This window comes from Triticum dicoccoides, chromosome 5A, assembly GCF_002162155.2.
Source record: "Triticum dicoccoides isolate Atlit2015 ecotype Zavitan chromosome 5A, WEW_v2.0, whole genome shotgun sequence".
NCBI lineage: Eukaryota > Viridiplantae > Streptophyta > Magnoliopsida > Poales > Poaceae > Triticum > Triticum dicoccoides.
The window spans coordinates 307,369,185-307,392,025 of NC_041388.1; the positions used below are offsets into that span (position 1 = coordinate 307,369,185).

At 41.1% G+C, this 22,841-nt stretch overlaps 1 pseudogene; it reads right to left on the minus strand.

Moving 5' to 3' along the window:
* Positions 1-18,150: 18,150 nt before the first annotated feature.
* LOC119297243 lies at positions 18,151-19,895 on the minus strand (annotated as a pseudogene).
* Positions 19,896-22,841: the final 2,946 nt, after the last annotated feature.

The window sequence follows — 22,841 nt, forward strand, 5'->3', positions numbered from 1 at the left end:
CCCTTGTGCCCTAGCGCCGCCGCCTCACCCGCGCCGCCGCCGCCGTCGCCACCGTTCGCCGCCGCCTTAGCGCCGCCGCACCTTGTCCACGCCGCCGCCCTACGCCACATCGCCGGAGCCCCTCGCCAAGGTTGCCCCGCGTCTCTTTTCCTCGGATCATTTTCTTCTAATTGTTCCGATTCTTTTCTTCTCTTCTAATTCGTTTTCTAGATCGGTTTTTTGTTTCGGTTTTCTTCTCCGAAACCCTAGATCGGATTCGTTTTCTTTTCTGATTTAGTTGCCTTTGGACCGTTCGCTGGACCGTTCGTCCTAACGAACGTGATCACCGGATTCTTCTAGGTTAACGAACGTCCGTTCGTATAACCGTTCTTCTTTTTCTTCTTGTCGGATTTATTCCGCGATCGCGATCTCAGATCCGATCTTCGTTCTAGTTTATCTTCTCGCTCGTTTATCGGAATCAGGTGATTCAAGCGCCTGGAGTTTCGTCTCGAAACCGCCGTTCCGTCTAATCAACTTAAACAAGTTTTTGCTACTGTAAAATTTTGACCTAGTTTCAACTTGCTAGAACCGAGTTGTTTTCTTCCGCCGTTTGTTTTCCGTCGTTTGTTCGGTTCATTCTTTCTTTGCAACTGGAGTTCTTAATTTGAACTTTCTGGTTCGTTCTCTCGTTCGAGTTTTACTTGTGCATTAGATGAGTACTTATTGTGTGGTTACTATTGTTTGCTTACGATAGATTGACCGGAGTGAGACGAGTAGATCTCTCAAGAGTTTTAAGTGCGAATCATCTTCATCTACATTGCAGGCAAGTAACACTTTGATCATACCTTTTCTACAACCCAGTTTTTATGCATTAGATCAATCCTCAAACATTGCATGATTAGGATCTAATTAAATTGTGGGATGGGAAGTAGATGAGGTAGTACCTATTACCTGTTTTACTTATGAAACCTTTGGGAGTTACTTCTACGTTTGCTTATTATGCCATGCTATGCTAGTAGACGTGGATTGGGTGAGTGAATATCCATGACATATGTGAGTTTGTTAATTAAAGGTTTATCTAAGGTGGCAACTTAAATACACATCTGGGTGGATTGAGGCACCTGGAGTTACCAGGACTTGCCTGTTTTTTTTGGAAATCCCGGAGTACGGTGTGATTTTCCTATGGACCGGCACCCAGGCTCAAAGGGATCATAAGATCATTCATACTAGTAACTTACGTGTGCAGCCACAAGCCATTATGGGCTCTGGCATAGTTGACTAAGTCGTGTGAACTCTTATAGTGGTGGACTAGCAGATGTAGGGGATGTAGGTGTACCGGTCCACCCATCGTAAGGTGCTAGCGCTTCTGAAAGACTATGTCTCGGTCATTCGTTTCTTAAACACCACGTATGCAAGAAACCAAACGGAGGCGATCGAGTCTTGTGGGGAAAAGTGCGCAAACCTCTGCAGAGTGTACAAACTAATCATGATTAGCCGTGTCCCCGGTTATGGACATCTTGAGTCTCTAGTACTTGAATATCTTTGTGAATCTCAACATGTTACTTCTAATTAATGTTGTTGGGTTTTAATTATTTTTAATTGGGATTGAGAATGCTGTCAATCATTCTCAATGTTTCACAACCACTATGATAGTAATTAATTTTATTGCTTTGCAGTAGGGAAAAATTGGCTTTACGCAAAAACCTTATAACCATAGAGCTTTCCACAGCCATATATGCATATAGTGATAGCCATTGTTCATCATTTTCTCTATGGTGTGAATTTGCCAGTACATTCAATGTACTGACCCGTTTCGGGCTGCAACGTCTCATGTTGCAGGTTTCTTACGACGAGTAAGTGATACATTAGGGTTATGATTTCTACACTCAACTTTGCCGTTGGTGTTGATGGGAATCCACAACCTTGTTGCTTCCGCTATATGGATGGAGGTAATAGTATTTATGTTACTTTATACATGTGATTTACCTCTGTTATAAATCCTTTGAGTACTGTGTGTGTCAGCATACTGATCCAGGGATGACACATAAGCACAGAGACTTGATCCATTCGGGTCGGGTCGCTACATAAGGTACTGTAATGAACTCATTATTTATTTATATTCGTGTTAAACCTACTGTATTCCAACTTCTCTATGGTTCATACACTCAAATACCAGCCATAGATTCATTAAAATAAGCAAACAACACACGAAAAACAGAATCTGTCAAAAACAGAACAGTCTGTAGTAATCTGTAGGTTTCGAATACTTCTGGAACCCCACAAATTCTAAAATAAATTGCTGGATGTGAGGAATTTATCTATTAATCATCTGAAAAAAGTATTAACTAAATAGCACTCTCCAGTAAAAAATGGCAGCTAATCTCGTGAGCGCTAAAGTTTCTGTTTTTTACAGCAAGATCGCAAAGACCTTCCCCAAGTCTTCCCAAAGGTTCTACTTGGCACAAACACTAATTAAAAGCATAAAACCATATCTAAAAAGGGGATAGATGAATTATTTATTACTAAATAGGATCAAAAAGCAAGGAACAAAAAATAAAATTGGGTTGCCTCCCAACAAGCGCTATCGTTTAACGCCCCTAGCTAGGCATAAAAGCAAGGATAGATCTATGTCATCTTTAGTTTTAATTTTCTTAGAGGAGTCATGCTCAAATCTGGGAGGTTCCTTAAGCTTCCCTTCATATTTGGAAATTTTTAGATCTAAAGAATCCAACCACTTATTGCAAAGGGTAATTAACATATTCATGCGGTGAAGGTTTCCGCTAACACTCTTGAGAGGTTCAAGAGATTTTTGTAAATTTTTTGTTACTTCGCAAATCTTCTCAAAAACTTGTGTCTCTTCCTGGGTATTATGTGGCCCCTTTGGTGGAGGTAGTCTTCCCACTATTCCCTCTAAGATTTCATGAGCAATACCGGGATCCGTTTCAATAAAATTTCCTTCGGCAAAGCAATCTAAGAGTTGTCTATGGGACATATTTAGTCCAATATAAAAATTGCAAAGTAAAATTCTAAAATTCACCTCTAAGGTGGAATTACGATAAGATTCCATCATCCTAAACCAAGCATCTTTTAAATTTCTCCTTGTCTTTGTTTGAAGTGAATAACTTCAAACTCGGGAGACAAAGGGACAGATAAAGGACTGGCCATGACGGTACACGAGACACAAGGAACAAGCGAAAAGAGAGCGTGAATAAAACGTCAAGGGTGAAGTGGGGGAGAGGAAAACGAGAGGCAAATGGCAAATAATGTAATGAGAGGGTTAAGAGTTTGTGATGGGTACTTGGTATGTCTTGACTTGTGCGTAGATCTCCCCGGCAACGGCGCCAGAAATCCTTCTTGCTACCTCTTGAGCATTGCGTTGGTTTTCCCTTGAAGAGGAACGGGTGAGCAGCAAAGTAGCGTAAGTATTTTCCTCAGTTTTTGAGAACCAAGGTATCAATCCAGTAGGATACTACACGCAAGTCCCTCGTACCTACATAAACAAATAAGAACCTCGCAATCAACGCGATAAAGGGGTTGTCAATCCCTTCATGGTCACTTACGAGAGTGAGATCTGATAGATATAATAATGATAAGATAAATATTTTTGGTATTTCTATGATATAGATTGGAATTAAAGATTGCAAAATATACGGTGCCGGAAATAACTTGTTGACGGGAGATTAATATAATGGAGAATAGATCCGAGGGCCATAGGTTTCACTAGTGGCTTCTCTCAAGATAACATAAGTATTACGGTTGGTGAACAAATTACTGTTGAGCAATTGATAGAAAAGCGAATAATTATGAGAATATCTAAGCATGATCATGTATATAGGCATCATGTCCGTGACAAGTAGACCGACTCCTGCCTGCATCTACTACTATTACTCCACACATCGACCATTATCCAGCATGCATCTAGAGTATTAAGTTCATAAGAACAGAGTAACGCATTAGGTAAGATGATGCTACCTCTTGAGGACTGTGTTGGATTTCCCCGAAGAGGAAGGGATGATGCAGCAAAGTAGCATAAGTATTTCCCTCAGTTTTTGAGAACCAAGGAATCAATCCAGTAGGAGGCTACGCTCGAGTCCCTCGTACCTACACAAAAACAATAGCTCAACACAACCAACACGCTTAGGGGTTGTCAATCCCTTCACGGTCACTTACGAAAGTGAGATCTGATAGAGATGATAAATAATATTTTTTGGTATTTTTGGTATAGGGATGCAAAGTAAGTAAAGTAAAAGCAATAGTAAAGTGATGGAGATTGATATGATGAGAAAGAGACCCGGGGGCCATAGGTTTCACTAGTGGCTTCTCTCAAGAGCACAAGTATTCTACGGTGGGTGAACAAATTACTGTTGAGCAATTGACAGAATTGAGCATAGTTATGAGAATATCTAGGTATGATCATGTATATAGGCATCACGTCCGAGACAAGTAGACCGAAACGATTCTGCATCTACTACTATTACCCCACTCATCGACCGCTATCCAGCATGCATCTAGATATTAATTTAAAAACAGAGTAACACCTTAAGCAAGATGACATGATGTAGAGGGATAGTTTCATGCAATATGATAAAAAACCCATATTGTTATCCTCGATGGCAACAATACAATATGTGTCTTGCTGCCTCTTCTGTCACTGGGAAAGGACACCGCATGATTGAACCCAAAGCTAAGCACTTCTCCCATGGCAAGAACAACCAATCTAGTAGGCCAAACCAAACTGATAATTCGAAGAGACTTGCAAAGATAACCAAGCATACATAAAAGAATTCAGAGAAGATTCAAATATTATTCATAGATAGACTTGATCATGAACCCACAATTCATCGGTCTCAACAAACACACCGCAAAAAGAAGATTACATCGAATAGATCTCCACGAGAGAGGGGGAGAACATTGTATTGAGATCCAAAAAGAGAGAAGAAGCCATCTAGCTACTAGCTATGGACCCGTAGGTCTGAAGTAAACTACTCACACTTCATCAGAGGGGCTTGGATGATGATGTAGAAGCCCTTCGTGATCGATGCCCCCTCCGGCGGAGCTCCAGAACAGACCCCAAGATGGGATCTCGTGGAATTAGGTTTTTGGCTCCGTCGCTGATTGTTTGGGGGTACGTGGATATATATAGGAGGAAGAAGTACGTCGGTGGAGCTTCGAGGGGCCCACGAGGCAGGGGGCACGCCCTAGGGGGGCCCTACCCTCGTGAGCACCTCGTGGCTTTCTTGACGGAGGGTCCAAGTCTCCTGGATCTTATCTGATGAGAAAATAACGTTTCCGAAGGTTTCCTTCCGTTTGGACTCCGTTTGATATTCCTTTTCTTCGAAACCCTAAAATAGGCAAAAAAATAGCAATTCTAGGTTGGGCCTCCGGTTAATAGGTTAGTCCCAAAAATAATATAAAAGTGGAAAATAAAGCTCAATAATGTTTAAAACAGTAGATAATATAGCATGGAGCAATCAAAAATTATAGATACGTTGGAGACGTATCAAGCATCCCCAAGCTTAATTCCTGCTCGTTCTCGAGTAGGTAAATGATAAAAACAGAATTTTTGATGCGGAGTGCTACTTGGCATAATTTTAATGTAATTCTTCTTAATTGTGGTATTAATATTCAGATCCGAAAGATTCAAGACAAATGTTCATATTGACATAAAAATGATAATACTTCAAGCATACTAACTAAGCAATTATGTCTTCTCAAAATAACATGGCCAAAGAAAGTTCATCCCTACAAAATCATATAGTTTAGTCCTGTTTCATTTTCGTCACACAAGAATGCTATCATCATGCACAACCCCGATGACAAGCCAAGCAATTGTTTCATACTTTAGTAATCTCAAACCTATAAACTTTCACGCAATATATGAGTGCGAGCCATGGACATAGCACTATGGGTGGAATAGAATATAATGAAGGGGGGTTATGTGGATAAGACAAAAAAGGAGAAATTCTCACATCAACGAGGCTAATCAATGGGTTATGGAGATGCCCACCGATTGATGTTAATGCAAGGAGTAGGGATTGCCATGCAACGGATGCACTAGAGCTATAAATGTATGAAAGCTCAACAAAAGAAACTAGTGGGTGTGCATCCAACTTGCTTGCTCACGAAGACCTAGGGCACTTGAGGAGGCCCATTGTTGGAATATACAAGCCAAGTTCTATAATGAAAAATTCCCACTAGTATATGAAAGTGATAACATGAGAGACTCTCTACTATGAAGATCATGGTGCTACTTTGAAGCACAAGTGTGGTAAAAGGATAGTAACATTGTCCCTTCTCTCTTTTTCTCTCATTTTTTTGGGGGCCTTCTCTTTTTTATGGCCTTTCTCTCTTTTTTTGGGCCTTCTCTTTTTTATGGACTTTTTATTTATTTATTCCTCACTTGGGACAATGCTCTAATAATGATGATCATCACACTTCTATTTATTTACAACTCAATGATTACAACTCGATACTAGAACAAAGATGACTCTATGTGAATGCCTCCGGCGGTGTACCGGGATATGCAATGAACCAAGAGTGACATGTATGAAAGAATTATGAATGGTGGCTTTGCCACAAATACTATGTCAACTACATGATCATGCTAAGCAATATGACAATGATGAATGTGTCATGATGAACAGAATGATGGAAAGTTGCATGACAATATATCTCGGAATGGCTATGGAAATGCCATAATAGGTAGGTATGGTGGCTGTTTTGAGGAAGATATAAGGAGGTTTATGTGATAAAGAGCGTATCATATCACGGGGTTTGGATGCACCGGCGAAGTTTGCGCCAACTCTCAATGTGAGAAAGGGCAATGCACGGTACCGAAGAGGCTAGCAAGGGTGGAAGGGTGAGAGTGCGTATAATCCATGGACTCAACATTAGTCATAAAGAACTCACATACTTATTGCAAAAATCTACAAGTCATCAAAAACCTCGGCACTACGCGCATGCTCCTAGGGGGATAGATTGGTAGGAAAAGACCATCTCTCGTCCCCGACCGCCACTCATAAGGAAGACAATCAAATAACACCTCATGTTTCAAATTTGTTGCATAACGTTTACCATAAGTGCATGCTATGGGACTTGCAAACCTCAACACAAGTATTTCTCAATTTCACAGCTACTCAACTAGCATGACTTTGATATTATTACCTCCATATCTCAAAACAATCATCAAGCATCAAACTTTTCTTAGTATTCAACACACTCATAAGAAAGTTTTATTATTAATCTTGCATACCAAGCATATTAGGATTTTAAGCAAATTACCATGCTATTAAGACTCTCAAAATAATCTAAGTGAATCACGAGAGAACAATAGTTTCTATAAAAAAATCCACCACCGTGCTCTAAAAGATATAAGTGAAGCACTAGAGCAAAATTATAAAGCTCAAAAGATATAAGTGAAGCACATAGAGTATTCTATCAAATTACAAATCATGTATGGCTCTCTCAAAAGGTGTGTACAGCAAGGATGATTGAGTTAAACTAATAAGAAAAGACTCAAATCATAAAAGTCGCTCCAAGAAAAACACATATCATGTGGTGAATAAAAATATAGCTCCAAGTAAAGTACCGATGGAAGTAGACGAAAAAGGGGATGCCTTCCGAGGAATCCCCAAGCTTTGGCTTTTAGGTGTCATTATATTATATTGGGGGTGCCATGGGCATCCCCAATATTAGGCTCTTGCCACTCCTTGTTCCATAATCCATCAAATCTTTACCCAAAACTTGAAAACTTCACAACACAAAACTTAAAGTAGAAAACTCGTGAGCTCCGTTAGCGAAAGAAAGCAAAATACCACTTCAAGGTACTGTAATGAACTCATTATTTATTTATATTGGTGTTATACCTACTGTATTCCAACTTCTCTATGGATTATAAAATATTTTACTAGCCATAGATTCATCAAAAAAAGCAAACAACACACGAAAAACAGAATCTGTCAAAAACAGAACAGTCTGTAGTAATCTGTAGCTAGCGCAAGATCTGGAACCCCAAAAATTCTAAAATAAATTTCTGGACGTGAGGAATTTATCTATTAAGAATCTGCAAAAATAATTAACTAAATAGCACTTTCCAAATAAAAATGACAGCAGTTCTCGTGAGCGCTAACGTTTCTGTTTTTTACAGCAAGTTCAATCAAGACTTTCCCCAAGTCTTCCCAACAGTTCTACTTGGCACAAACACTAATTAAACACAAAAAACACAACCAAAAAAGAGGCTATATAATTTATTTAGTACTGAACAGGAGCAAAAAATAATGAATAAAAATAAAATTTGCTCGCCTCCCAACAAGCGCTATCGTTTAACGCCTCTATCTAGGCATAACAAGCAAGAATAGATCTAGGTGTTGATATCTTTGGTAGGCAATCCATAAGTGGCTCTCATGATAGATTCATATGGTAATTTTATTTTATTTATAGGAAAGTGTTCCATGCCTTTTCTTAATATAAATTGGAATCTAATATTTCCTTCCTTCATATCAATAATTGCACCAATCGTTCTAAGGAAAGGTCTACCAAGAATAATAGGACACGAAGGATTGCAATCTATGTCAAGAACAATAAAATCTACGGGCACATAATTACTATTTGCAAAAATAAGAACATCATTAATTCTTCCCATTGGTTTCTTAATAGTGGAATCCGCAAGATGCAAGTTTAGAGAGCAATCATCAAAATCACGGAAATCTAGTAAATCACACAAAGTTTTGGGAATAGTAGGGACACTAGCACCCAAATCACACAAAGCATAAAACTCATAATTTTTAATTGTAATCTTAATAGTTGGTTCCCACTCATCATAAAGTTTTCTAGGGATGGAAACTTCCAATTCAAGTTTTTCTTCATAAGATTGCATCAAGGCATCAACGATATGTTTAGTAAACGCTTTATTTTGACTATAAGCGTGAGGAGATTTTAGCACGGATTGCAACAAGGAAATGCAATCAATCAAAGAGAAATTTCCATAGTTAAATTCCTTGAAATCCATAATAGTGGGTTTAGCAACATCTAGGGTTTTAATTTCTTCAATCCCACTTTTATCAAATTTAGCATCAAGATCAACAAATTCCGAATTCTTAGAACGCCTTCTAGGTAAAGGTGGATCATATTCAGTCCCATCAATATCACGATTCATATTGCAAAACAAAGATTTAATAGGGGACACATCAATAATTTTTAGATCTTCATCATTATTTTCATAGGAACTAGAAGAACACGCTTTTATAAAGGCATCTTTCTTAGCACGCATCCTAGCGGTTCTTTCTTTGCATTCGTCAATGGAAATTCTCATGGATTTGAGAGACTCATTGATATCATGCTTAGGTGGAATAGATCTAAGTTTCAAAGAATCAACATCAAGATCAATTATATCAACGTTCCTAGCCAAATCATCAATCTTAAGCAACTTTTCTTCAATCATAGCATTAAAATTCTTTTGTGAAGAAATAAATTCTTTAATATTAGATTCAAAATCAGAGGGCATCTTATTATAATTTCCATAAGAATTGTTGTAGGAATTACCATAATTATTAGAGGGGTTACTAGGATAAGGCCTAGGATTGAAATTTCCTCTATACGCGTTGTTACCAAAATTGTTCCTACCAACAAAATTCACATCCATAGATTCATTATTATTCTCAATCAAAGTAGACAAGGGCACATCATTAGGATCATAAGAAACACTCTTATTAGCAAATAATTTCATAAGTTCATCCATCTTTCCACTCAAAACATTAATTTCTTCTATCGCATGCACCTTTTTAGTAGATCTTTCAGTATGCCATTGAGAATAATTAACCATAATATTATCTAGGATTTTAGTAGCTTCTCCTAAAGTGATTTCCATAAAAGTACCTCCCGCGGCCGAATCTAAAAGATTTCTAGAAGCAAAATTCAATCCGGCATAAATTTTTTGTATAATCATCCACAAATTCAAACCATGAGTAGGGCAATTACGTATCATTAATTTCATTCTCTCCCAAGCTTGTGCAACATGTTCATGATCAAGTTGTTTAAAATTCATAATATCGTTTCTAAGAGAGATGATCTTAGCGGGAGGAAAATACTTAGAGATAAAAGCATCTTTGCACTTGTTCCATGAATCAATACTATTTTTAGGCAAAGACGAAAACCAAGCTTTAGCACGATCTCTAAGCGAAAAAGGAAATAGCTTCAATTTAACAATATCATTATCGACATCTTTTTTCTTTTGCATGTCACACAAATCAACGAAGCTATTAAGATGAGTAGTGGCATCTTCACTAGGAAGGCTGGAGAACGGATCTTTCATGACAAGATTCAACAAAGCAGTATTAATTTCACAAGATTCAGCATCGGTAAGAGGAGCAATCGGAGTGCTAAGGAAATCATTATTATTGGTATTGGTGAAGTCACACAATTTAGTATTATCTTGAGCCATCGCAACAAACAAGCAATCCAAAACACGAGCAAACAAGAGCAAACGGGCAGAAGAGGCAAATAGAGAGGGAGGATAGAGAGAGAGAGCGAATAAAACGGCAAGGGTGAAGTGGGAGAGAGGAAAACGAGAGGCAAATGGAAAATATGTAATGCGGGAGATAGGGATTGTGATGGGTACTTGGTATGTTGACTTTTGCGCAGACTCCCCAGCAACGGCGCCAGAAATCCTTCTTGCTACCTCTTGAGCACTGTGTTGGATTTCCCCGAAGAGGAAGGGATGATGCAGCAAAGTAGTGTGAGTATTTCCCTCAGTTTTTGAGAACCAAGGTATCAATCCAGTAGGAGGCTACGCTCGAGTCCCTTGTACCTACACAAAAACAATAGCTCAACGCAACCAACACGCTTAGGGGTTGTCAATCCCTTCACGGTCACTTACTAAAGTGAGATCTGATAGAGATGATAAATAATATTTTTTTGGTATTTTTGGTATAGAGATGCAAAGTAAATAAAGTAAAAGCAAAGTAAAAGCAAAGCAATAGTAAAGTGATGGAGATTGATATGATGAGAAAGAGACCCGGGGGCCATAGGTTTCACTAGTGGCTTCTCTCAAGAGCATAAGTATTCTACGGTGGGTGAACAAATTACTGTTGAGCAATTGACAGAATTGAGCATAGTTATGAGAATATCTAGGTATGATCATGTATATAGGCATCACGTCCGAGACAAGTAGACCGAAACGATTCTGCATCTACTACTATTACTCCACTCATCGACCGCTATCCAGCATGCATCTAGAGTATTAAGTTAAAAACATAGTAACGCCTTAAGCAAGATGACATGATGTAGAGGTATAATTTCATGCAATATGATAAAACCCCATCTTGTTATCCTTGATGGCAACAATACAATATGTGCCTTGCTGCCCCTTCTGTCACTAGGACAGGACACCGCATGATTGAACCCAAAGCTAAGCACTTCTCCCATGGCAAGAACAACCAATCTAGTAGGTCAAACCAAACTGATAATTCGAAGAGACTTGCAAAGATAACCAATCATACATGAAAGAATTCAGAGAAAATTCAAATATTATTCATAGATAGACTTGATCATAAACCCACAATTCATCGGTATCAACAAACGCACCGCAAAAAGAAGATTACATCGAATAGATCTCCACAAGAGAGGGGGAGAACATTGTATTGAGATCCAAAAAGAGAGAAGAAGCCATCTAGCTACTAGCTATGGACCCGTAGGTCTCAAGTAAACTACTCACACTTCATCGGAGGGGCTTGGATGATGATGTAGAAGCCCTTCGTGATTGATGCCCCCTCCGGCGGAGCTCCGGAATAGGCCCCAAGATGGGATCTCGTGGATACATAAAGTTGCGGCAGTGGAGTTAGGTTTTTGGCGCCGTCCCTGATCGTTTGGGGGTACGTGGATATATATAGGAGGAAGAAGTACGTCGTTGGAGCTTCGAGGGGCCCACGAGGCAGGGGGCGCGCCCTAGGGGGGGGCACGCCCCCTACCCTTGTGAGCACCTCGTGGCTTTCTTGACGGAGGGTCCAAGTCTCCTGGATCGTATCTGATGAGAAAATCACGTTTCCAAAGGTTTCATTCCGTTTGGACTCCGTTTGATATTCCTTTTCTTCGAAACCCTAAAACAGGCAAAAAAAGTAATTCTGGGTTGGGCCTCCGGTTAATAGGTTAGTCCCAAAAATAATATAAAAGTGGGAAATAAAGCTCAATAATGTTTAAAACTGTAGATAATACAACATGGAGCAATCAAAAATTATAGATACGTTGGAGACGTATGAGATGACATGATGTAGAGGGATAAACTCAAGCAATATGATATAAACCCCATCTTTTTATCCTCGATGGCAACAATACAATACGTGTTGTTTCCCCTTCTGTCACTGGGGTCGAGCACCGCAAGATTGAACCAAATCTAAGCACTTCTCCCATTGCAAGAAAGATCAATCTAGTAGGCCAAACCAAACTGATAATTCGAAGAGACTTGCAAAGATAACCAATCATACATAAAAAATTTAAGAGAAGAATCAAATATTGTTCATAGATAGACTTGATCATAAACCCACAATTCATCGGATCTCGACAAACACACCGCAAAAAGAGTTACATCGAATAGATCTCCAAGAAGACCGAGGAGAACTTTGTATTGAGATTCAAAGAGAGAGAAGAAGCCATCTAGCTAATAGCTATGGACCCGAAGGTCTGAAGTAAACTACTCACACATCATCGGAGCGGCCATGGAGTTGATGTAGAGGCCCTCCATGATCGATGCCCCTCCGGCGGAGCTCTGAAAAAGGCCCCGAGATGGGATCTCTTGGGTACAGAAGGTTGCGGTGGTGGAAATAGGGTTTCGTGGTGCTCCTGGATGTTTTCGGGGTATGTGAACATATATAGGAGGAAGAAGTAGGTCGGTGGAGCCACGAGGGGGGAGGGCGTGCCCAGGGGGGTAGGCGCGCCGCCCTGCCTCGTGGCCACCTTGTTGGTTGCTTGACGTCTACTCCAAGTCCTCTGGATCATGTTTGTTCCAAAAATAATTCTTCCGAAGGTTTCATTCCATTTGGATTCCGTTTGATATTCCTTTTCTGTGAAACACTGAAATAGGCAAAAAACGACAATTTGCACTGGGCCTTGGGTTAGTAGGTTAGTCCCAAAAATAATATAGAAGTGTAAAATAAAGCCCATTAACATCCAAAACAGATAATGTAATAGCATGGAACAATCAAAAACTAGTAGATACGTTGGAGACGTATCAACTTATCACAAGCAAATACAACTGCTAAAAATTCTTTTTCAGTAGTAGCATAATTTCTCTGGGCATTGTCTAGTGTTTTACTAGCATATTGAATAACATTTAATTTCTTATCTACTCTTTGTCCTAGAACAACCCCTACAGCATAATCACTATCATCACACATAATTTCAAATGGTAAATTCCAATCAGGAGGCTGAACAATATGTGCAGAAATCAAAGCTTTCTTAAGTATTTCAAATGCTTCTACACAATCATCATCGAAGACAAAAGGAACATCTTTTTGTAAAAGATTAGTCGAAGGTCGAGAAATTTTAGAAAAGTCCTTAATGAACCTCCTATAAAAACTGGCATGACCATGGAAACTTCTTATACCTTTAATGTCCTTAGGACATGACATCTTTTCAATAGCATCAACTTTAGCTTTATCAATTTCAATTTCTCTTTCAGAAATTTTATGCCCCAAGACAATACCTTCATTAACCATAAAGTGGCACTTCTCCCAATTCAAAACAAGATTTCTTCACATCTGTGCAAAACTCGATCAAGGTTGCTTAAGCAATCATCAAAAGAAGTTCCATAAACGAAGAAATCATCCATGAAAACCTCAACAATCTTTTCACAAAAGTCAGAGAATATAGCAGTCATATATCTTTGAAAGGTAGCAGGTGCATTACATAAAACCAAAAGGCATACGTCTATAAGTAAAGGTACCGAAAGGGCAAGTAAAAGTTGTCTTTTCTTGATCCTCTTTTGACACAGATATTTGAGAGAAACCAGAATAACCATCTAGAAAGCAAAAATGTGTATGCTTGGATAATCTTTGATCAATAAAAGGTAAAGGGTAATGATCCTTTTTAGTATCTTTATTTAATTTGTGGAAATCAATTACCATTCTATAACCTGTAACAATTCTTTGTGGGATCAATTCATCTTTATCATTAGGAACTACAGTAATACCTCCCTTCTTAGGGACATAATGAACAAGACTTACCCACTGAGTATCAGCAACGGGATAAATTATACCTGCCTCTAGAAGCTTTAGTATTTCTTTTCTTACCACTTCTTTCATCTTAGGATTTAACCGTCGTTGGTGATCAACAACCGGTTTAGCATCTTTCTCCAGTTTTATTTTGTGATGGCATAGAGTGGGACTAATGCCCTTAAAATCATCAAGAGTATATCCAATAACAGCACGGTGCTTCTTCAGAGTTTTCAATAATTTAGTTTCTTCATGCTCTGAAAGGTTAGCACTAATAATAACAGGATATATCTCTTTCTCATCAAGATAAGCATATTTAAGAGTATCGGGTAAAGGCTTAAGCTCAAAGACGGGATCACCCTTAGGTGGAGGAGGATTCCCTAAGATTTCAACAGGCAAGTTTGCTTCAAAATAGGCCCCTATTTAAAGAATACTTCATCTATTTCCCTTCTTTCATTTATAAACATATCATTTTCATGGTCTAGCAAATATTGTTCTAAAGGATAACTAGGAGGCACGGCAATAGAAGCAATACCAATAATTTCATATTTACTAGGCAATTCTTTATCATTGGGTTGTCTACGAAATTTAGCAAAATTAAATTCATGAGACATATCCCCTAAACCAACAGAAACAATATCTTTATTGCAGTCTATCTTAGCATTAACAGTATTCAAGAAGGGTCTACCAAATATAATGGGACAAAAGTTATCTTGTGGGAAACCAAGAATAAGAAATCAGCAGGGTATTTAACTTTCCCACACAAGACTTCAACATCTCTAACAATCCCAACGGGTGAAATTGTATCTCTATTGGCAAGCTTAATTGTAACATCAATCTCTTCTATCTCAGCAGGTGCAATATCATGCATAATTTCATTGTATAAGGAATGAGGTATTGCACTTGCACTAGCACCCATATCACATAAGCCATGATAGAAATGATCTCCTATTTTAACAGAAATAATAGGCATGCCTATAACGGGTCTATGTTTATTTTTAGTATCAGGTCTAGCAATTGTAGCAACTTCTTCACAAAAGTAAATAACATGCCCATCAATATTATCAGCCAAGAGATCTTTAATCATAGCAACACTAGGTTCAACTTTAATTTGCTCAGGGGGTTTGGGTGTCTTAATATTACTTTTGTTGACCACAGTTGAAGCTTTAGCATGATCCTTTATTCTAACAGGGAAAGGTGGTTCCTCAATATAAGTAGTAGGAACAACAGGATCATTACAAGTGATAGTCTTTTCTTCAACTTTAATAGGTGCAACTACTTTTACTTCAATGGGAGGATTATATTTAAACCACTTCTCCTTAGGGAGATCAACATGAGTAGCAAAGGATTCACAGAAAGAAGCTACTATCTCAAAGTCAAGTCCATATTTAGTGCTAAATTCACGAAAAGCATTGGTATCCATAAAAGATTTAACACAATCAAACTTAGGTGTTATACCTGACTCCTTACCTTCATCGAGATCCCAATCTTCTGAGTTGCGTTTAATTCTCTCCAATAAATCCCATTTGAATTCAATAGTCTTCATCATAAAAGATCCATTACAAGAAGTATCGAGCATGGAGCAATTACGGAGAGAAAGCCGAGCATAATTTTTTTGAATAGTCTTTTCTTTTGAGAGATCATGATTGGGGCATGAGTATAACATTGACTTAAGCCTCCCCCAAGCTTGAGTGATGCTTTCTCCTTCGCGAGGCCAAAAATTATATATATAATTACGATCACGATGAACAAGATGCATAGGATAAAACTTCTGATGAAATTCCAATTTCAATCGGTTGTAGTTCCATGATCTCATATCATCACATAGCCTAAACCATGTCAATGCCTCTCCCTTCAAAGATAAAGGGAAGACCTTCTTCTTGATAATATCCTCAGGCATACCTGCAAGCTTAAATAATCCACAAACTTCATCCACATAGATTAGGTGCAAATCGGGATGTAATGTTCCATCATCTGTGAAAGGATTAGCTAGCAGTTTCTCTATCATACCCGAAGAGATTTCAAAGTAAACATTTTCAGTAGGTTCAGTAGGTTGAGGAGCAACTCTTTGCTCTACTGGTCGGGGTTAAGATACCCCGAGCAAGCCCCTCAAAGGATTATGTTCCATAGTAACAAGTGACAGTAAATTTCAGCACACTATATAAATTTTTCCTTACCAAATTCCACCTACCAAAGGCGCTTCACTCCCCGACAATGGCGCCAGAAAAGAGTCTTGATGACCCACAAGTGTAGGGGATCTATCGTAGCCTATTCGATAAGTAAGAGTGTCGAAACCAACGAGGAGCAGAAGGAAATGATAATCGGTTTTCGGCAAGGTATTCTCCGCAAGCACTGAAATTATCGGTAACAGATAGTTTTGTGATAAGGTAATTTGTAATGAGTAAGAAGTAATAAAAGTAAATAAGGTGCAGCAATATGTCCCAATCCTATTTTAGCAAAGGACAAGCCTGGAAAAACTCTTATATAAAGGAAAGCGCTCCTGAGGACACATGGGAATTATCGTCAAGCTAGTTTTCATCACGCTCATATGATTCGCGTTCGGTACTTTGATAATTTGATATGTGGGTGGACCGGTGCTTGGGTACTGCCCTTACTTGGACAAGCATCCCACTTATGATTAACCCCTATTTCAAGCATCCGCAACTACAATAGAAGTATTAAGGTAAACATATGGATCCAAATCGGCCCCTTACGAAGCAACTCACAAACTAGGGTTTAAGTTTCTGTCACTCTAGCAACCCATCATCTACTTATTACTTCCCAATGCCTTCCTCTAGGCCCAAACAATGGTGAAGTGTCATGTAGTCGACGTTCACATGACACCACTAGAGGGATGACAACATACATCTCATCAAAATATCGAACGAATGCCAAATTCACCTAACTACTTATAGCAAGACTTCTCCCATGTCCTCAGGAACAAGCGTAACTACTCACAAAGCAAATTCATGTTCATAATCATAGGGGTATTAATATGCATAATGGATCTGAACATATGATCTTCCACCAAGTAAACCAACTAGCATCAACTACAAGGAGTAATCAACACTACTAGCAACCCACAGGTACCAATCTAAGGTTTTGATACAAAGATTGGATACAAGAGATGAACTAGGGTTTGAGATGAGATGGTGCTGGTGAAGATGTTGATGGATATTGACCCCCTCCCTATGAGAGGATCGTTGGTGATGATGATGGTGATGATTTCCCCCTCCCGGAGGGAAGTTTCCCCGGCAGAACAGCTCCGCCGGAGCCCTAGATTGGTTCGCCTCGTGGCGGCGCAGTTTCGTCCCGTGAGCTTGCTTATGATTTTTTCCTCGACGAGAGACTCCATATAGCCAAAGATGGGCACCAGAGGGATGCCAGGGGGCCCACGAGGCAGGGGGCGCGCCCAGGGGGTAGGGCGCGCCCCCCACCCTCGTGGACGGTGGGTGGCCCCCTCTGGTACTTCTTTCGCCCAATATTTTTCATATATTCTGAAATGTGCTCCCGTGAAGTTTCGGGACTTTTAGAGATGTGCAGAATAGGTCTCTAATATTTGCTCATTTTACAGCCCAGAATTCCAGCTGCCGGCATTCCCCCTCTTCCTGTAAACCTTGTAAAATAAGAGAGAATAGGTATAAGTATTGTGACATAATGTGTAATAACAACCCATAATGCAATAAATATCGATATAAAAGCATGATGCAAAGTGGACGTATCACTCGCTGCTCGCCACGTTCGTCACTCGTCGTGCCCGCTGCTGCTAGCCGGGTCCACCACTCATCGCGCCCGCGTCCACCATGTGCCGGCCTTGCTGCTCGCCGCGTGTGCTGCTGCTCATCTCACCGCGGCCGTCGCCTGCTGCGCCTCAAGCCGCCATGACCTTGTCCCGCCCCTGGCCGAGGCAGAGGCCGCCGGCCCCGCCCCCGGCCGAGCGCGCTGTGCCCGCTGCATGCTACTCGCCAGCCCTACTGCTCACTACCGCTACTCTCTGCGCGTGTTGTTCTTGGTGCTTGAGTCGCCATGGCCTCGTCCCGCCCCACCGTCGACGTGTGTGTTGCACGCCAGCTGCTTGATGAAATGTTTAAGAAAGGATTGATACACTGACAAATGGGGCCATGTAGAGCAAAACGATTCAATGTAACGATGTGAAAATTTTGTGTCACGTCAGCCTGACTGGCGGGCCCCATCTGTCATAATCTCATTTAACACAGACTGATCTGCCGATCAGTGGTTTTTGCAAAAAGATTACACAAGACGTGGTGTTTTCTGCAAAAAATGTAATAGTGTTTTCTGCAAACCTAACCTTGAAAGTGGCGGTTTCTTGCTATTTACTCGAATACACATGAATACCCGGTTGCAAATTAGTGGAGCCGCCAGTGAGGGAGGGGTGCTAATGTAGCTGTGCATCTTTGTCTCAATTATACTACTTCGTTCCTTGCCGATACTCTAAGGAAAGGTTGTAATCACAATCTTGATCAATAAAGCTCATTGATTCCCAAAAATTGATCAATAAAGCTCATTAATTCCCCCCAAAAAAAGGAACAAGAAGTACGAAGTTGGACGTTCAGCTGTAAACACGGTCTCAAAACCTCTACATACAGAATCAGTTTCTTCCAAACATGCATCATGATTCGAGTACAAATCGAAGTTCACCACAAACAAACTAATCAGCGACAGTCTGACAGATCCCACATAGCGAAACTTAGCGGGCAAAAAATCTAGGACCTTAATAAGTCCCGAACGTTCAGAATTTAAGCATGCTAATCCGAATTCTTTTCATGGCAACTTTAGTCAAGGCGTTGTTGATAAAACATGGCAATTTTCTGACAAAAAATCAAACTAGAATGAAGTTGCCATGTGTTAACAACTAAAGTTGCCACCTCGCAGCAACTAAAGCTGCCATAAAAAAACATACGGGATGACACGCTTAAATTCCGAATGTTCGGGATTTATCTATTGCGAAAATCTAGCGCTGCGTGAATGAGCTAACAAACCTCAATCTTCATGCCCAACTCCGGCACAACCTGGTATATCAGCAGGCAGCCGAGTCCACAGCCTTGAGATGCAAAGCCCTCACGTTTGCCACTTTTCTGGCACCTTATCCACATCAGCCTCCACTACCGCCATCACGTTCTCGACGATCTCCTCTTCCTCCATGTCCAACCTGCCCACCTTGATCCCCGAGCAGGTCCCGGATCGCAGGTAGAGGCAAGTAGAGCTCAGGACCTTGCGGACCTGCTCTGGCCATCCAGCCCGGGTGAAGTCGACCGCGAGTGGGGCCTTTTTGGTGGAGTACAAGGACTTCCTGAGGAGGCAGGGCAACATCAGGAGTAGGGCGTAGTCAGCAAGGAAGAGGTCGTGGGAGGCGGCCAAGCGGCAGCGTGACTCGTAGGGGCCGTAGTCGGAGATGACACAGACGGAGGAGGCCGAGTGGGCGACGATGGGGTGCGGGAGCAGGAGGAGGTGTGGCTTGGTGGTAGGCTTGGACGGGATGCGGCTGAGCGAGAGCTGGAGCACCACGAGGTCGTCGCGCTCGTCCGCGAGCAGGTTCGGGGGTGCCTCCGCCGCGCGCTCGCGCATCCAGTTGGTCAGCGACACCACGGAGCTAGCCACCGTCGCGCGGGGCACCTCGTGCTCCACCTTGGTCTTTTTCTGCGGCGGCGGCATGGCTTCGGCGGCAGAGTTTAGTTTAGGGTTCACCGTGGCGGGGTAAAGAGCAGAGGAGGCGGGGAAGAGCCGGGGCACGGGACCTTATTATCTGGCTACGGGGAATGCCCTGGCCCAGGGCATAGTAGTTGGGCTCAAACCTGGCCAAATGGGCCGGACCGGCATGGCACGACCATGGTTATACGGGCCAGTTATGGCATGGCCCAGCCAAGTACATTGGTCGTGCCGTGCCCTCACGCGTGCTGCCCCTCCAGGCACGACCCTTATTGGTTGTTTTGGACCTACATTAAGTCTACTGGAGTGTATACGTAAGCGTAATCTTGGTCTAGGCCGCTTCATCCAACAATACCGCCAAATCAAGAATCAAGTAGTAACGGCAAGCAATATGTATATACTCACGCCCACAACTCCTTTGTGTTCTACTCGTGCATATAACATCTACGCATAAACCTGGCTCGGATGCCACTGTTGGGAAACGCAATAATTTCAAAAAAAATCCTACACACATGCAAGATCATGGTGATGCATAGCAACGAGAGGGGAGAGTGTTGTCTACGTACCCTCATATATCATAAGTGGAAGCGTTATGACAACGCGGTTGATGTAGTTGTATGTCTTCACGATCGACCGATCCTAGTACCGAAAGTACGACACCTCCTTGGTCTGCACACGATCGGCTCGGTGACATCCCACGAACTCTCGGTCCAGCTGAGTGTCGAGGGAGAGCTTCGTCAGCACGACGGCATGATGATGGTGATGATGATGCTACCGTCGCAGGGCTTCACCTAAGCACTAGGATGATATGGCCAAGGTGGATTATGGTGGAGGGCGCACCGCACACAGCTAAGGGATCAATGATCAACTCGTGTGTCTATGGGGTGCCCCCTGGCCTCGTATATAAAGGATGGAAGGGGGAGGAGACCGGCCCTCATAGGGCGCGCCCAAAGTGTGGAGTCCTACTAGGACTCCCTAGTCCTAGTATGATTCCACCTCCCACATGGAATAGGAAAAAGGGAAGGGAGAAGGAGAAGGAAGGAAGGGGGCGCACCCTTTCCCTAGTCCAATTCGGACCAGTCCATAGGGAAGGGGTGCGGCCACCCTTGAGGCCTTTCTCTCCTTTCCTGTATGGCCCATTAAGGTCCAATACGAATTCTCGTAACTCTCCGGTACTCCGAAAATACCCGAATCACTCAGAACCTTTCCGATGTTCGAATATAGCCTTCCAATATATTGATCTTTATGTCTCGACCATTTCAAGACTCCTCGTCATGTCCCCGATCTTATCCGGGACTCTGAACGAACTTCGATCATCAAATCACATAACTCATAATACAAATCGTCATAGAATGTTAAGCGTGCGGACCCTACGGGTTCGAGAACTATGTAGACATGACCGAGACTCATCTCCAGTCAATAACCAATAGCAGAACCTGGATGCTCATATTGGTTCCTACATATTCTACGAAGATCTTTATCGGTCAAACCGCATAACAACATATATTGTTCCCTTTGTCATGGGTATGTTACTTGCCCGAGATTCGATCATCGGTACCTAAATACCTAGTTCAATCTCGTTACCGGCAAGTCTCTTTACTCGTTCCATAATGCATCATCCCGCAACTAACTCATTAGTCACAATACTTGCAAGGCTTATAGTGATGTGCATCACCGAGAGGGCCCATAGATACCTTTCCGATACACGGAGTGACAAATCCTAATCTCGATCTATGCCAACTCAACAAACACCTGTAGAGCATCTTTATAATCACCCAGTTACATTGTGACGTTTGATAGCATACAAAGTGTTCCTTCAGTATTCGGGAGTTGCATAATCTCATAGTCCGAGGAACATGTATAAGTCATGAAGAAAGTAGTAGCAATGAAACTGTAACGATCATAATGCTAAGCTAACGAATGGGTCTTGCCCATCACATCATTCTCCTAATGATGTGATCTCGTTCATCAATTGACAACACATGTCTATGGTTAGGAAACATAACCATCTTTGATAAACGAACTAGTTAAGTAGAGGCATACTAGGGACACTTTGTTTTGTCTATGTATTCACACATGTACTAAGTTTCCAGTTAATACAATTCTAGCATGAATAATAAAAATTTATCATGAAATAAGGAAATAAATAATAACTTTATTATTGCCTCTAGGGCATATTTCCTTCAGTCTCCCACTTGCACTAGAGTCAATAATCTAGTTCACATCACCATGTGATTTAACACCAATAGTTCACATCACCATGTGATTTACACCCATAGTTCACATCGCCATGTGACCAACACTCAAAGGGTTTACTAGAGTCAGTAATCTTAGTTCACATCACCATGTGATTAACACCCAAAGAGTGTTACGGTGTGATCATTTTTTGCTTGTGAGACAAGTTTAGTCAACAGGTCTGCCAAATTCAGATCTGTATGTATTTTGCAAATTTCTATGTCTACAATGCTCTGCATGGAGATACTTTAGCTAATTTCTCCCACTTCCAATATGTATCCGGATTGTGACTTAGAGTCATCCAGATCGGTGTCAAAGCTTGCATCGACATAACTCTTTACGACGAACTCTTTATCACCTCCATAACCGAGAAATATTTCCTTAGTCCTCTATGGATAATTTTGACCGTTGTCCAGTGATCCACTCCTAGATCAAAAATTATACTCCCTTGCCAAACTCAGGGCAGGGTATACAATAGGTCTAGTACACAGCATGGCATACTTTATAGAACCTATGGCTGAGGCATAGGGAATGACTTTCATTCTCTCTCTATCTTCTGTCGTGGTCGGGCTTTGAGTCTTACTCAACTTCACACCTTGCAACACAGACAAGAACTCTTTATTTGACTGTTCCATTTTAAACTACTTCAAAAACTTGTCAAGGTACGTACTCATTGAAAAATATATCAGGCGTTTTGATCTATCTCTATGGATCTTGATGCTCAATATGTAAGTAGCTTCACCAACGTCTTTCTTTGAA